This window comes from Phragmites australis, chromosome 2 (assembly GCF_958298935.1).
Source record: "Phragmites australis chromosome 2, lpPhrAust1.1, whole genome shotgun sequence".
NCBI classification, from domain to species: Eukaryota; Viridiplantae; Streptophyta; class Magnoliopsida; order Poales; family Poaceae; genus Phragmites; species Phragmites australis.
The window spans coordinates 28,921,132-28,934,580 of record NC_084922.1 but is presented as its reverse complement, the minus strand read 5'-3'; the positions used below and the strand labels follow the sequence as shown (position 1 = coordinate 28,934,580).

The 13,449-nt window shown below is 40.4% G+C and overlaps 1 pseudogene; it reads right to left on the bottom strand.

The window, feature by feature from the left end:
- Nucleotides 1-10,377: 10,377 nt before the first annotated feature.
- LOC133904943 (DNA-directed RNA polymerase subunit beta''-like) lies at nt 10,378-13,351 on the bottom strand (annotated as a pseudogene).
- Nucleotides 13,352-13,449: the final 98 nt, after the last annotated feature.

Below are 13,449 nucleotides of genomic sequence, written 5' to 3'. Positions count from 1 at the left end.
AAAACCTTAATCATGTTAAAGCAAAAAAATAAAGCTTACACATATATAGTTAGTGGTTTACAAAGTAACTAGCGAAGTTTTATTTATAACAAACTATGATAATTTGCATATATAACTTGTTTTAAAGTAAACAAACTATTAAACACTATACTATTGGTGTAACCCAAAAGTTTCATGTGCATAGTCTTAGTTGTCAATGTCTTGATCATAACCTTTAGATTATGCGTTTAACACCAAAGGCAAGGATGAGTATAAAATACTCAGCAAGAAACAAAGTATTTGCAAATAATATCTCTAGTAACATTGACGTATAAATATGCTTGCCTCATACTGACATCAATTTCTTATCATTTCTTTAATTAATTCTATAGAGATTATCAAATCACTAATATCACATCGTGACCCACCACAATGAGATTAGAGCTCTCCTATGGATAGTCCCAATTGATACTTTTAATGCAAGTGCCACACCATACATATGAATAAGAGATGGGTTATGTATTTCAATAACCATCCGACTTCATGACTAAATCTTTCACTAGACACTCTCGGTGAATCTCAAAATATATCGATTGTCCACGTCACTACCACTCTTATGGTAAAATTACCAAACTATTGGTCAACAATATGTATGGTTAACTTAACTAGACAATATGTATTTCTACTCTAGAAATACTAGTATCATAACCATAATTTCATATTGTAATATTGATGAATAATAATGTGTAACAAAGCATTAAAAGCATTGAAGGATAATAGACAATCGCTTGGATAAAATATAAAAAACATAGCTTGTTGACAAAAAGGCAATAATAATAAGGGTGTTAACGCAGCTTGTCTCTTATTAAGAAAACTAGAATTCCCTCATTGACTTAGCAATATAGTGCCTTAACTCTGATATAAAAAATTTAGCAAAAGACTTATACTATAACTTGATAGAATACTCGTACTATAGCTTAATTGTAGGCTATAATATCCTAATAGCACAATATAGCTAGCTCTAGACTAATACTAATATGAGAGTGTAAATGTGGGTGATTGTTGAAAAGAGGCTTGAGCTTTGTGTATGGTCAGCAGCAGGTGGTGCATTGCTCTATTTATAGGTGTTAATGGCTTGGCCGTTACGAAAGCCAAGGCATGTTGCCGTGATCCAGATACTCTACTGGATAGACATTTGCTTTAAGTAATATATGGACCACAGAAATTAAACCTGCTGGCTACTATTGGTGATCCACATGTAGGTGTCACAAGATTGTTTATCGACCTATGAAAACATAGAGCAGCTCTTGTATTTGTGGTTGCTATTGGAATAAAATACATGGGACTTTTAAGTCAGTAATTGAATTGAAACAACATATGCTGCTGATTTAGGATGACGTAGGATAGATATCAATCATTTTTACTTAGTGTTGTTGTTCTCCTATGTGGGTAGTATTTTTTGGTTTGGATAGGTCTGACTAGCAAATGGTCCCATATATTGTTTTATGCAAATGTGTTAGCGTGAGGCACTAGAATAATTAGTAATGTTTGGTGTGTACACGAGAAGCTTCATGCATATCACTATGACATGTGGTTCCTTGGTAGATTTTCACTTTCATACACTACTACAGAACTGAGTTTATATATCGGTCCATCACTGCCAGTTTCTTATGGGTCGATAGTGATGGGACATCACTACTGGTTCATTAGCCACACGGGAAGAATTACCCATCGTAGCTTATAAACCGACAGTGATAAGGGTCATCACTGCCGGCTGATGGATTGAGCCGGTAGTGATGCACCCACATCTCATCACTGCTGACTTAATCTACTGACCGTCAGTGATATCTCTACATCAATATCGATGGATTATATGAGCCAGCAGTGATATCCTCCTCTTCCCCACCTTATAGATAGTACAAACATAGGTCCCATGGAAGACACCAACAAACCTCCTTATGTATGTCGTGATCATAATGAACGACGAATCGTTAAGATAAAGTAGCTAAATTGTACTAATTACTATGTATGAATTTATTTTAAATGCAATTATACCTCATTTTTGTTATGGAAGCTTCAATTACTTTGCGTGCACGCATTAAACTAAAACAAATTTTTTACACCCCACGATACCAACAGTGAAAGGGGTTTCACTGCCGATGGATATATTGGGCCGGCAGTGAAACTACTTTCACTTTCGGTGGATTTATTAAACTAGCAGTGAAAGTAGTTTCACTGCTGGTCGTCCTATTCAGCTGGCAGTGAAGATACTCTTTTAAATTTAAATAAATATGTATTAGGATTTTAGATCAACAGAATGTAAATAAATATAGATAGTACAAACTCAATCAAAAAATCTTGAGTAGCCCAGTGGTTTGTTCGTTCTTACATGGTGCAGATCATGGGTTCAATTCTCTAGGCACGCGCGAAACTAAAAGAAATTTTTTTGCACCCCGTGGTACCAATAGTGGAAGGGGTTTCACTGCCAGTGAACATATTGGACTGGCAGTGAAACTGCTTTCACTGTCGGTGGACTTATTGGGTCGGCAATGAAAATAGTTTCACTGCCGGCCGTCCTATTGAGCCGGCAGTGAAGGTACTCTTTCACTGATGGTGCTCATATTGAGTCGACAGTGAAAGCCCTCCTCTATATAATTGCTCGACGCCTGCCCTCTGATACTTAGAAAAAAAATTCTGGCTTGTGCCCTCCGCACCAAAACGCCTGCCACCACCTCCTCCCCGACGCTGCCATCCCCACCGCATCCTCCCCAACTCCTCCATTCTTCAAGCCCTATCGTCCCCATCCCAAAGGCCATCATCCCCTTCCCTGAAGCCCCGCCGTCCCCATCCTAGAGGTCACCGTCTTCGTCCCTGATGTTGTCGTTGCCCATCTCGTTCGTGTCGCCTTCATCCGCGCCCGCCCACCTCGCTGACCGATAGAGCAAAAGTAAATTTTATCATCACCTCCCTCCCTACTTTGTTAATTTGGACAACAGGTTACATGTTCTTTATGCTATGTGATGAAAGAATGCACTGAGACTGGACGTGATTTCTGAGTACACTAGCATAGACCTGGATGTTACTTGTTGTACGTTCGGTTCTATACCTATACATTGAGAAATCCATGTTGGTTTGGCTATCCAGTGCAATACATGTTAAATTGATCCCTGGATGTGTGCTATTGTGAGTTCAAAGTCTGTCTAATATAATTGATACTTGATAAATTGTTATGTTAGCTTCTCTGAGTAGTCATTTTGCAAACTGATATTCAATTCTCCTACCTCGGCACTTTCTTATTTGTTATGTTAAGAGTTTGTGCACTTTGTTGGCATAGTAGCCATGTCTATGATAATGTCTTAAATTTTGAAGAACTAGATCAGGTTCTGTTTGTTGGCTGAAATCTCAGAAACATTGTCATGTCTATGATGTATTCACTAGAACAAGTAGGGAGCAGAACTTTAATAGTTCTAGGGCTAATTGTTACTCAATATCTGAGAGCACTTTTACACAAATTATGTTCATGTTGTCCATTATTTTCTGTGATGAGAGATATTGTCCTTTATGGTTTGTTGTCTTTCTATCTCAAGATCATGTGTAATAAATACTTTGAATATTCTCTTGTATTTTGATATGTGGTATGATATCCATGCTTTTGAAATACTAGTTGGTTTAACTATCCAATGCAATACTAGTTCAGAGAGCATTAGTATGGTTTGTAGTATATCATTTTTGCATATTCTCTGAAATTTAGGGCTGCTATGACATACTATGTTGTTCATCGTGGTCGGCAAAGTGGAGTGTTCTCCAGCTGGTAGGAATGTCACGCACAAGTTATTGGATTCAAAGGAGCATGTTAAAAATGATACAAGTCTAAACATAAAGCTATTGTGGCATACAACAGTCAAATTATCCAAGCTGAGCTAAAATTGGCTAACTTCGAAAATAAGAAGAAGTGTGATGTCACGTGTAAAGATGTTATAATCATAGTTCTGGTTATAATTATCATTATTTTTCTATGTAAGATGATATGACTTGTAAGATCAATGTGTCAATTGTCAATACTTTTATTTCTATTTTGCATATGTGTCGACCGACTTTTCGTGGGGTGACCTGTGAGAACTATTATATATATGTGTGACATAAATTACTATGTACTCCCTCTGGTTGCAAATGTAGGTCGTTTTAGCCTCCTCAACTATTCTCTAAATATAAGTCATTCTCGAACTTCTATGCATTTTTTTTCTCTTTTGTTCCCATCTTGCCCTTGTTTAATAAATGCTACCACTCTCACAAATGAATAAGTTATCTTTTCCAATGCAACAAGATTATTTGGTCTACTTTCTTAATCCTTGTGCACAAGTCTAAAATGACCTACATTTGCAATCGGAGGGAGTATTAATGAAGTACCTTTATTATTGATTTACATTACATATGTCTCACTGTATGCATGTATTGAGTGGGAGTGGGAGGGAGACAGAGAGATCGAGGAGAGAAAGGGAGGACAGGGCTGGAATAGAAGGAGGGAGGCACAACACTGTCGGCTGAAGCTTTCAGCCAATAGTGATGCCTTGGGAATCACTGCAGGTTGAAACCACCAGCCGGCAGTGATATCCAGGGTATCACTGCCGGCCGAATCCTGCAGCTGACAGTGATAACCCCTTTCACTACTGTTCCACGGAGCCGACAGTGATAGTCCCCGACTATCACTGCCCGTTACCCACTGTCGACTCCAAAATCGGCAGTGAAGGGGTTTTTTGAGCCGGCAGTGAAGGGGGTTTCTATAGTAGAGATAATGCAATGTAAGTTGCAATTATTCTTAAGTACTAGGCTAATATGTAGATCAACTCAAATATCATAATTAATTAGTCAAATATCTAATTATATTGTATCTAATTATCTTGTTCCTCACATTGCTTCTCATGTTGCTTCACCACCGGCTATCGCTTCTCCTACGGTTCTCGAGATTGCCTTCAGTCTCCCAAAGAAGGCAATGATACCACGTAGAATTAGGAAAATATCTCTCTAGCATCTTCTCATTCCAGGACTATGGGTACATATATATTTACATACTAGATGGGCCTAGACCCTTACACACACAACAAGGACACTGAAGTACATTGAAATCTAGGAAATTACATATCAGAATATTTTGCTTCTCTAAACAAGACCATGTATCTGCATATGTCCAAATCTTATATAGTGAGACTAATCTTCAACAACGATGTGTCGGTTTCCACCATAATCTTGCCCATGCCTAGCTCATCTGCATTCTCAGGGCTTGAAGACAAGCTTTAGTTTTAGCATCAAGAGGGTCAGATAAGTTATAGCATCTTGCCAACGCCTTTAGCATCTAAATAACTGACTACAAAACCCCAACCACCTGATTTTGTTTTCTTCAATAAAGAACATCCATCAACATTCATTTTTAGGTATTCACAAGTTGGTGGGTTACATCGAGGGATTGATTCATGGCGTTGCTCTGGTTTTTTCATAAAGAATTCAATTAACTGTTAAATACCATGATTGGCTTGGTGACAGATACTGCGGATCTTGCTTGTTCTCCTGCATTTACCGCATTTCTTACAGACGCAAAGACACAATAGCATAACAATTCGAACACAAATCTTTTATCCTTGCTCATTGATGTGGCCACAACATCATGAGCCAAGCTGCATTATGATAAAACCACTCACTGTTTCTCCATCTGAATGATACGCCAACGCTAACACTGATGCACCACCTTACACTTGAAAAGCGTGTGACCCCCATCCTCATTGAACCAGAAACATAGTGAGCAGCATGGATCATCATCAATTCCCCATAGATTAATTCATTCTCAAGGGCAAACTGTTATGAGCGACTCTTTGATGTGAGAATTGGTACCTGAACAAGCTCTTTCACCATGATTGTATCTTGAGGTGAGAGGGTCACATCATTCTCCATAGAAAGTTCTTAACTTTGTTTGACCATCCTATCTCCCATATACAATTCTGATAAAAGGCGACCTTATATGTCATATTTCGGGTCTCCTTGACTCCACTATTTTAGGACCATCACCCTCTTCACAAGACTCTTCCATAGCTAGAAAATTTGTATCATCATTACATGGATGGTCCAATAACTCAAGAAGTTCATCAATCCCAGCTTGTTTATCGGTACACAACTTTGCACCTTGATTCCCTAACTTTCTTAGAAGTAGTCTTTGCCTTCTGTCGCTCACCTTCTTACTCCATTCCAGTAGCTAAGTCTTCATTGACCATTTTCTCTCATACTTTACAATGTATCCTATGTCAACAGTCACATAAAAATGTTGTCAACATTTTGGTCACAACCCTAATTTCTATCTAGCCAGGCTAGCTAATCACACCCTCCAGAGCCTCGGTCACTTCCTTCGCTTGCCTTTTGCTCCATTTGCCTCTTCATCTCCTCCAGCCACTCCTTGATGTAGGTGTTCTCCACACGCATGTCATGCATAGTGGTGTCCTTATCCATCAACTCCCTAGCAAAGTTGGCGAAGGCATATGCATGACTTGGCAATGTGTCTAAACCTACCGGGTAATACTATCTCATACTCATACCCGTCTCAAACAAACATGCTCTCTACAATATTCATACCCACACACGGGTACAATTTTTACTCATACCCATACCCATGCGGGTAATGGGTACATGATGAGTTACCCGCATCCAATATCAAGTCAGCAGCACAAATGCACAATAACAACATAAAACATATATATGAGATGCAAATTTGACCATATAAATAGTGCATAAGACTAATATATTAATAGTACATACAAGTAGCATACCAAATAGACTAATATCACATTATACCAACCATCAGTCCATCAAGTTTAAAGGATACTAGCTATTACATGTTCCAAAGTTCATCACATACAAATTATTACATCCAAGGAGATGCATAAATTTTCACAAAAGGCATTGCACTTGTATTGTTTTATACTTAAACAGCACTTGAAATCCACTCCCACATCCTAGGTAGGCTAAAAGTGCAAATTCATGCATGACAATATGAGGCCACAAACAAGTTAACTAGGTGATAGGACAAACAAGTTAACTAGGTGGTAGGACAAACAAGTTAACTATGTGGCAAAAAAGGAAATAAATGTTACTAAATATGAACATTCAAATGACTCACATGAAGGCCCCCTTGAATATTTTGGAGACAAGACCAGTAGCTAGCAAATTGTTTTTTTCTCATCAACTACAAAAGAAAAATAAAATATTAGTTTGCAATAATAATAAACTATAAATTGCATAAAAGATATACATTTGTACTTGTTTTGAATCCAATTTTGTGATCACATTAGAGCCTCCAACAACTGAGAAGTAAACTTGTTGTGATGCTCACTAACAACTCTCCCTCTAGTGCTAAAAGTAGATTCTGAAGATACTATGGTAACAAGAATTGCAAAAAAAAAGTTTCCTGCTATCCTCCTTAAAGTAGGATACGTGTTTCAAGCACCCTCCACCAATCTAAAATCTTGAAGTTCTTTGTTGATAATGGAACTAATTCATCCTCCAAGTAGCGGTACTGAAGTTTCCTCCATAACATCTGGTAGAATCTGAACAAATAGTCATTTTGCAATCGTCGGGTCTAGATAAAATATCTACTCATACATGCGTGATACCTGATGAAAACAACAATGCTAATAGTTTGCCCTTTCAAGTGACTCCAAAAATTGTTAATTGCAGTAGGAGAAAAAGAACATACAACAACATAATTGGCATATGAGCTATCACATCACAGAGCAAACAAACATGGAACAAAATCTAGATGATTTAGTGTTCCAGTTATTTTATTGAAGGAAGAGGGAGAGAAAGGCATGTTTTTTTTCTCTGCATGCAGTGAGCCGATCTGAAAAGGATTCACCATGTTGGATATGTGCTGAATAATTGTATTGAGTTAGTTACATATAGGACTTGAAGTTGTATTAGCGGTATATGGTGGAGTAAGAGTGGGACTCTAGGTGGAATCCTAGTAGGGCTCGTGTATCCAGGCCTCCTCATAAATATGAAGGAATGGCCGCTGCTTGTAACCATGATGGCATAGCGATATGTTCGTAAGGGGCGGCAGTGGTTCTGTTGGAACCCCGGGAAGCAGCCGGTGTTGCTATTTGGGGAGGAGCACCCATAGTCATGCCCTGGGGATGCAGGCTTAGGTTGAACCTCGTTAACAATCATCTTGCCTCTGGTGTCATCTGTGATGATGTGCATTGTGTCGATAGATCGATCCATATCTTCACTGATGGCTAATTTCCTAGCAAGTGGTATTAGAGCCATGGGTTGGATTGGATCTAGAGATGTTGCACGGAAGATCACGTGGAGGCATGAGGATTATGCATCTACAAGATATCGTGCAATGCACGGGCGGTGCGGGAGGACACATCGCAAGGTGGAGCATGGTAACGGCTAGTGCGCACAGGCAATGCACATATAACTACGACAAGTCGACGTGAGCATCGATTGCAACCAGGATTGCTAGCCAGATGGCGTCATTATGGGAGATGCGGATGTTGTCAAGGAGTCACGGATGCGTGGTGCAAGGTGCACGAACAGGGACAATGTTGTTGCGGATTGCTATGCAGTGGCGTGTATGGGCACGCGTACCTGTGGTAGCAGTGCTTGTTGCGGCTAGTGACGAGGCACTTGGTCAGGGAGCCGATCCAAGGAGTCAGTCACGAAGGTTGTTGGTCAAACATCAACGAGGAAAAAGTAACCAATCCTGCACATGCTCGATCAGAGCGGTGTGGATTAGGACATGGTCGGCTATTTTAGTTCGATGGTGTGGACATCAAGAATGGTGATCGAGTAGGATTTGTCTAGAAGCTAGCTTGGCCGCGTGTTGGTCCATGTGGGAGGCTAGGGTGCCCTACGCATGGGTCCAGCAGGGTGGGCGTGCAACAGAAGGTCACATACACTGATGAATATTGTAATAGGCAAAGGAGGAGAGGCAGTTGACTGGTTGGCCAAACTTCAGGCCGGTGTTATGGTACTCAGTGATAAGCATACGCTGTTGATGGTTTTTGGTCATGGTGCACATGATAAGAGTTCGACAGTAGTGGCTAGACAATTTATGGGCACATGGCAGACTATTCAGTGAAGGTTGGCGAACAGTTCATTTGGAGGGTGAACATACCATGGTGTAGGGTCGACAAGCTGGCGGTGATAGGCTAGTCATACCGCGGGTGATAGAGATGAAGACACTGGCAACAACGACATAGGAGCGTTAGGGCCGAAGGTGGTTGTTCTCTGTGGCATGGCAACATGTGGTGCAAGCTCAGGATGCAAGTTTGCATTGAGGAGGGCTTGCATGCTTCCAAATCAATAAGGAAGCGGATCGATTCAAATTTTGACCACGGGGTTTCTCAAGTGTGTATCGGTGGGCGTGAATATACATCAAGGGCTGAATTGGAATGAAGTAGAGATGTTCTCTATTTGCAACTAGAGTAATTTGATTGGTTTGGGACTGCAAGTGGCTACGGTGTAAGACATCGAAAAATTGTAACCTAAACAATCATGTGAAAAAGCAATGCTAATTTGGCAATTTCTATGAGTGACTCAGAAATCAATAGTAAAATTCTCGGTATCAAGAATGCAGTCAATCAGGAGTGTGGATGTTAGATTCAGTTGGCTTTTTCATGTGACGCTCAACATGGAGCGGTTTTCTTCATGAAGTCTGGTGATTCTAATTTTATCTACTTATGTGATGACGTGGGCTATCATGTTGTTAGAGTAGGTAGTATCAAATCAAGATCAATAATGGAGTTGCATGCTTCGGGGAGTCAGCCATATGTCAAGGCTAAAGAGAAATCTGATTTCGCTCAAAAAGACTGTGTTGATAGAAGAGAAAAGTGCCCAGCTGTAGATGGAGTCATGGAGTCTAAAGTTGCAGGGATACCAATGTCTCTGGAAGGTGATAAGTCTGAGTAGAACTCATCGGGTAGCTCTCATTGAGCGGTAAAAGGTGACAACTCAAGTCTGATGTACATGAAGGTTTGCACATAATGGCTTCGAGGTGACAGATTATTCACCAAGGTGGAGCTTGTTGGATATATGTCGAATAATTGTACGGAGTTGGTTACGTATAGGACTTGAAGTTATATTAACTGTACATGGTGGCAGCCAACAGGTCTTCTTTACCGACATCCTTGTCCTTTGGATCCGACGATGACTGGTAAATAGCAATAGTGTCCCTTCGGGAATGTATGGGTCCATCGATCGCGGGGGGGGGGGGGGGGGTCAATACATGGCTAGCTGCAACAAGGGTTAACAAGTACGATTGTACGAGGAAGAAGTAATGATCGAATAAAGGATCATCGCTAGTTGTCATCATTGTGGCGTTGGAGAGCGCCGCCATGGAGTAACCATAGTCGCTCAGAGCGGGATCGAGTGGAAGAGGCAGCGGCTGGGATCTAGCAGTGGCATCCGGGATCTGGCGATGGTGACCGAGATCAAGTGGAAGAGGCAGTGGCTAGGATCTGGTGGTGGCATCCAGGATTTGGCGGTGGACAGGAGGATATAAGGCAGTGGTGGAGGTAGCTGGGAGGGGAACTCATGGTGGTGGCCGCGACAGGAACTAGTGGTTGTGGCTAGGAGGGGAGTGGTGGGTGAGGAGGCGAGTGCGAGGCGTGCACGAGTGTTGACTGAGGGCTGGGGCACTGGGTACGCGTCAAGCGGGACTGCACGTGATAGGAGCGGCTAAGCGGCAGTTGGGCAATAGGGTTATGGATTTAGGGTTACTGACTTATAGGGTTAGGGTTGCCAATTGCATGGTCCGTTTGGGATACATGGGCCAGATCTACAGCATCGTGGAAGGATGTGGGGATCCATGGGCAAACGAGTTCGGATACTATGAGAACGTACTCGAGCCCGCTTCACTTGATGGGTTAGATTTTTGCCCATTTAACTGACTTGTGGGTAACAAAAATACCACATAGTCGGCCTGTAATGGAGTAATTATCCATCGGGTAGCGGATTCCCATTGGCATCCCTACCCAAGACCATGCGCCGAGAGTTGCAGTAAATAACCAGAACATTGGGGACTGCATGAGAAGACGGGCAATGGAAGTGGTGCGTGTGAAGAAGGACGATGTTGCGACAAAGACGACAATTAGGGGGCTGATGCGGCGGTGGCGGCTTCAAGTTTGGGAGGTGGGATCTCTATTTTTTTTATTTGGCAAAGGGTGGTGGGGTTTTACATTTTAGTCTGGGTAGTGTATTTGGGCATTGCCCTCGCACAAACATAGGCCTTTCAGAAGGACGCTCACCTAAGTGATAGCCGCCCACAGTGATGGCCATGGCTCTCCTGACAGTGGAACCCATGATCATTGGGACCCACATGGCGGTGCCTGATTCAACTACAACGATGGGAGATCCATATTCTTCTTCTGAGTCTTCCTCTTGGGTCTTATATTCGTTTTTTGGACTCCTGTATTCTTCCTTTGAATCTTTCTCTAGAGTCCTATATTCGTCTTCTAGGCTCATATTCGTCTTCTAGGGTTTCATATTTGTCCTCTAGAGTCCTATATTTGTCCTCTAGGGTTCATATTCATCCTCTCGGGTCCTATATTTGTTCTTTGGGCTCTCATATTCTTCCTCTGAGTCTTCCTCTCGAATCCTATGCTCTTCCTCTCAGGTTCGATATTCTTTCTCTAGGAAGCTATATCTAAATTTAACAATTCTTGAACCCCTTTTATCTTTTATGTATCGTGGATCATCAAAATAAGAAAAAAAATAGTATTTTCACGCAAAACACCCATAAAGGGTATTTCAACGAAATCCCCAAACAGGATATTGGCTCTTTTTCTTGTTCTTGATGATATTGTAATGGAATGACGTTACATAATCAAGAATTTTTCTATCTTTTTTACCAAAAGTATCCAACAGCCTATGGTTTATTTGAGCATTAGCCATTGAGAGGTCAAAGATATATCTTCCGTCAACAGAAAAGTAATTAGTATTCATTAAATATTGATCCTTGTGGAGCGAAAAAGATGTTATATTGGATCTGCACATACTTACTGACAATATCCATAAATGACTTATTTTTGGTAATCGATGAAGATTACCATATTGATATTCAAGCATATGGTACACATCAGTACTCTAGTGCATTTCCCTATCTGGTTCAGAATAAATATTCTTTTATACCTTTTCTTTAAAATGCAAAGAGGATGTTTCGGCATGAATCTCCTCAATTACTTGTTTGAATTCTACATATTAATCATTTTGCACTAGAATCAAGCTTTTTAATAGAATATTCACACTATGTAGAATATCCTTACTCTGAATAGTTACATGCAAGTATGATAGTCTATATAGCTTAGAAAAGTAGGGTACCCATGACAGGTACGTGTGGGGTGAACCAAATCGAATTTTCCATTTGAGGGGGGTCCGACAAGGTCGGTAATAGCCCCTGTGAATATTAGTTGAGTCCCAGGCTCCCCAATTGATTGACTCACAATAATACCTACAGCTTCCCCCAATTCAACCAGACCACCATAAGTGGGACTCCGCGCATAACATAATTGATAGATCCAAGATGTGCTCAAAACGGTTGTGCTCGAGAGGCAGTTATGAATCAATTGACTAATCCAATTTCAATATCTTGATTTCAAGCGGCAATGAATCATGTGTGTGTGTATATATAACCCATTAGTGTTTGGACAAAATGTTTTTCTGTCATCCCATTTTGAGGACATACAAAAATACCTTGGATAGTACCATAATCTCTTCTACACACAATAATATGTTGAATCTTCAACAAATCTACGTGTAAGATATCCAGCATCCGCTATTCGTACAACAATATCTACAACCCCTTTGCGAGCTCTGTAGCAGGAAATTATGTATTCTGTTAAAGAACTTCCCTCATGTTGAATAGGTAAATCAATCATTTATCCTTGAGGATCCGCCATTAACCTTTTCATACCTACTAATCGGTGTACCTGAGATGCATTCCTCTGGCTCCTAAAAAATATATTAGATAGATTGGATTAGAAGGATCCGTTTTCAAAGTTTGAATTCATTTCTTGTTTCAAATATTCACTTGTAACATATCATATCTCAACAGATTGGCGTAATTTTTCTACCGTGTGTACAACCCCGTAACAATAGTGTTTCTCCGCACACAAAAAAAATGTTGTTCAGCGTCTTGGACTAACCATCCTTTAAACAATATAGTTAAAAGATTCCCGATTCCTAAAGAAATCGATATAGTAGTGGCTTGATGGAAGCTCGAATTTATTATTTGATCCTGTATATGGGATGTATATCACATTCCGAAATAATCTATTAATTTGCTAATAAGTCATTTATTATGAAAGACCAAGTTGGCCCATTCCGCCATGCATAAGTACCCCTTTTTTTAGCTAGTAGGATTCGACAATTGGCATGAATCAATGATTCAAGAACTTAATTTACTCTCTTTCCTCGATCTCAATCTGA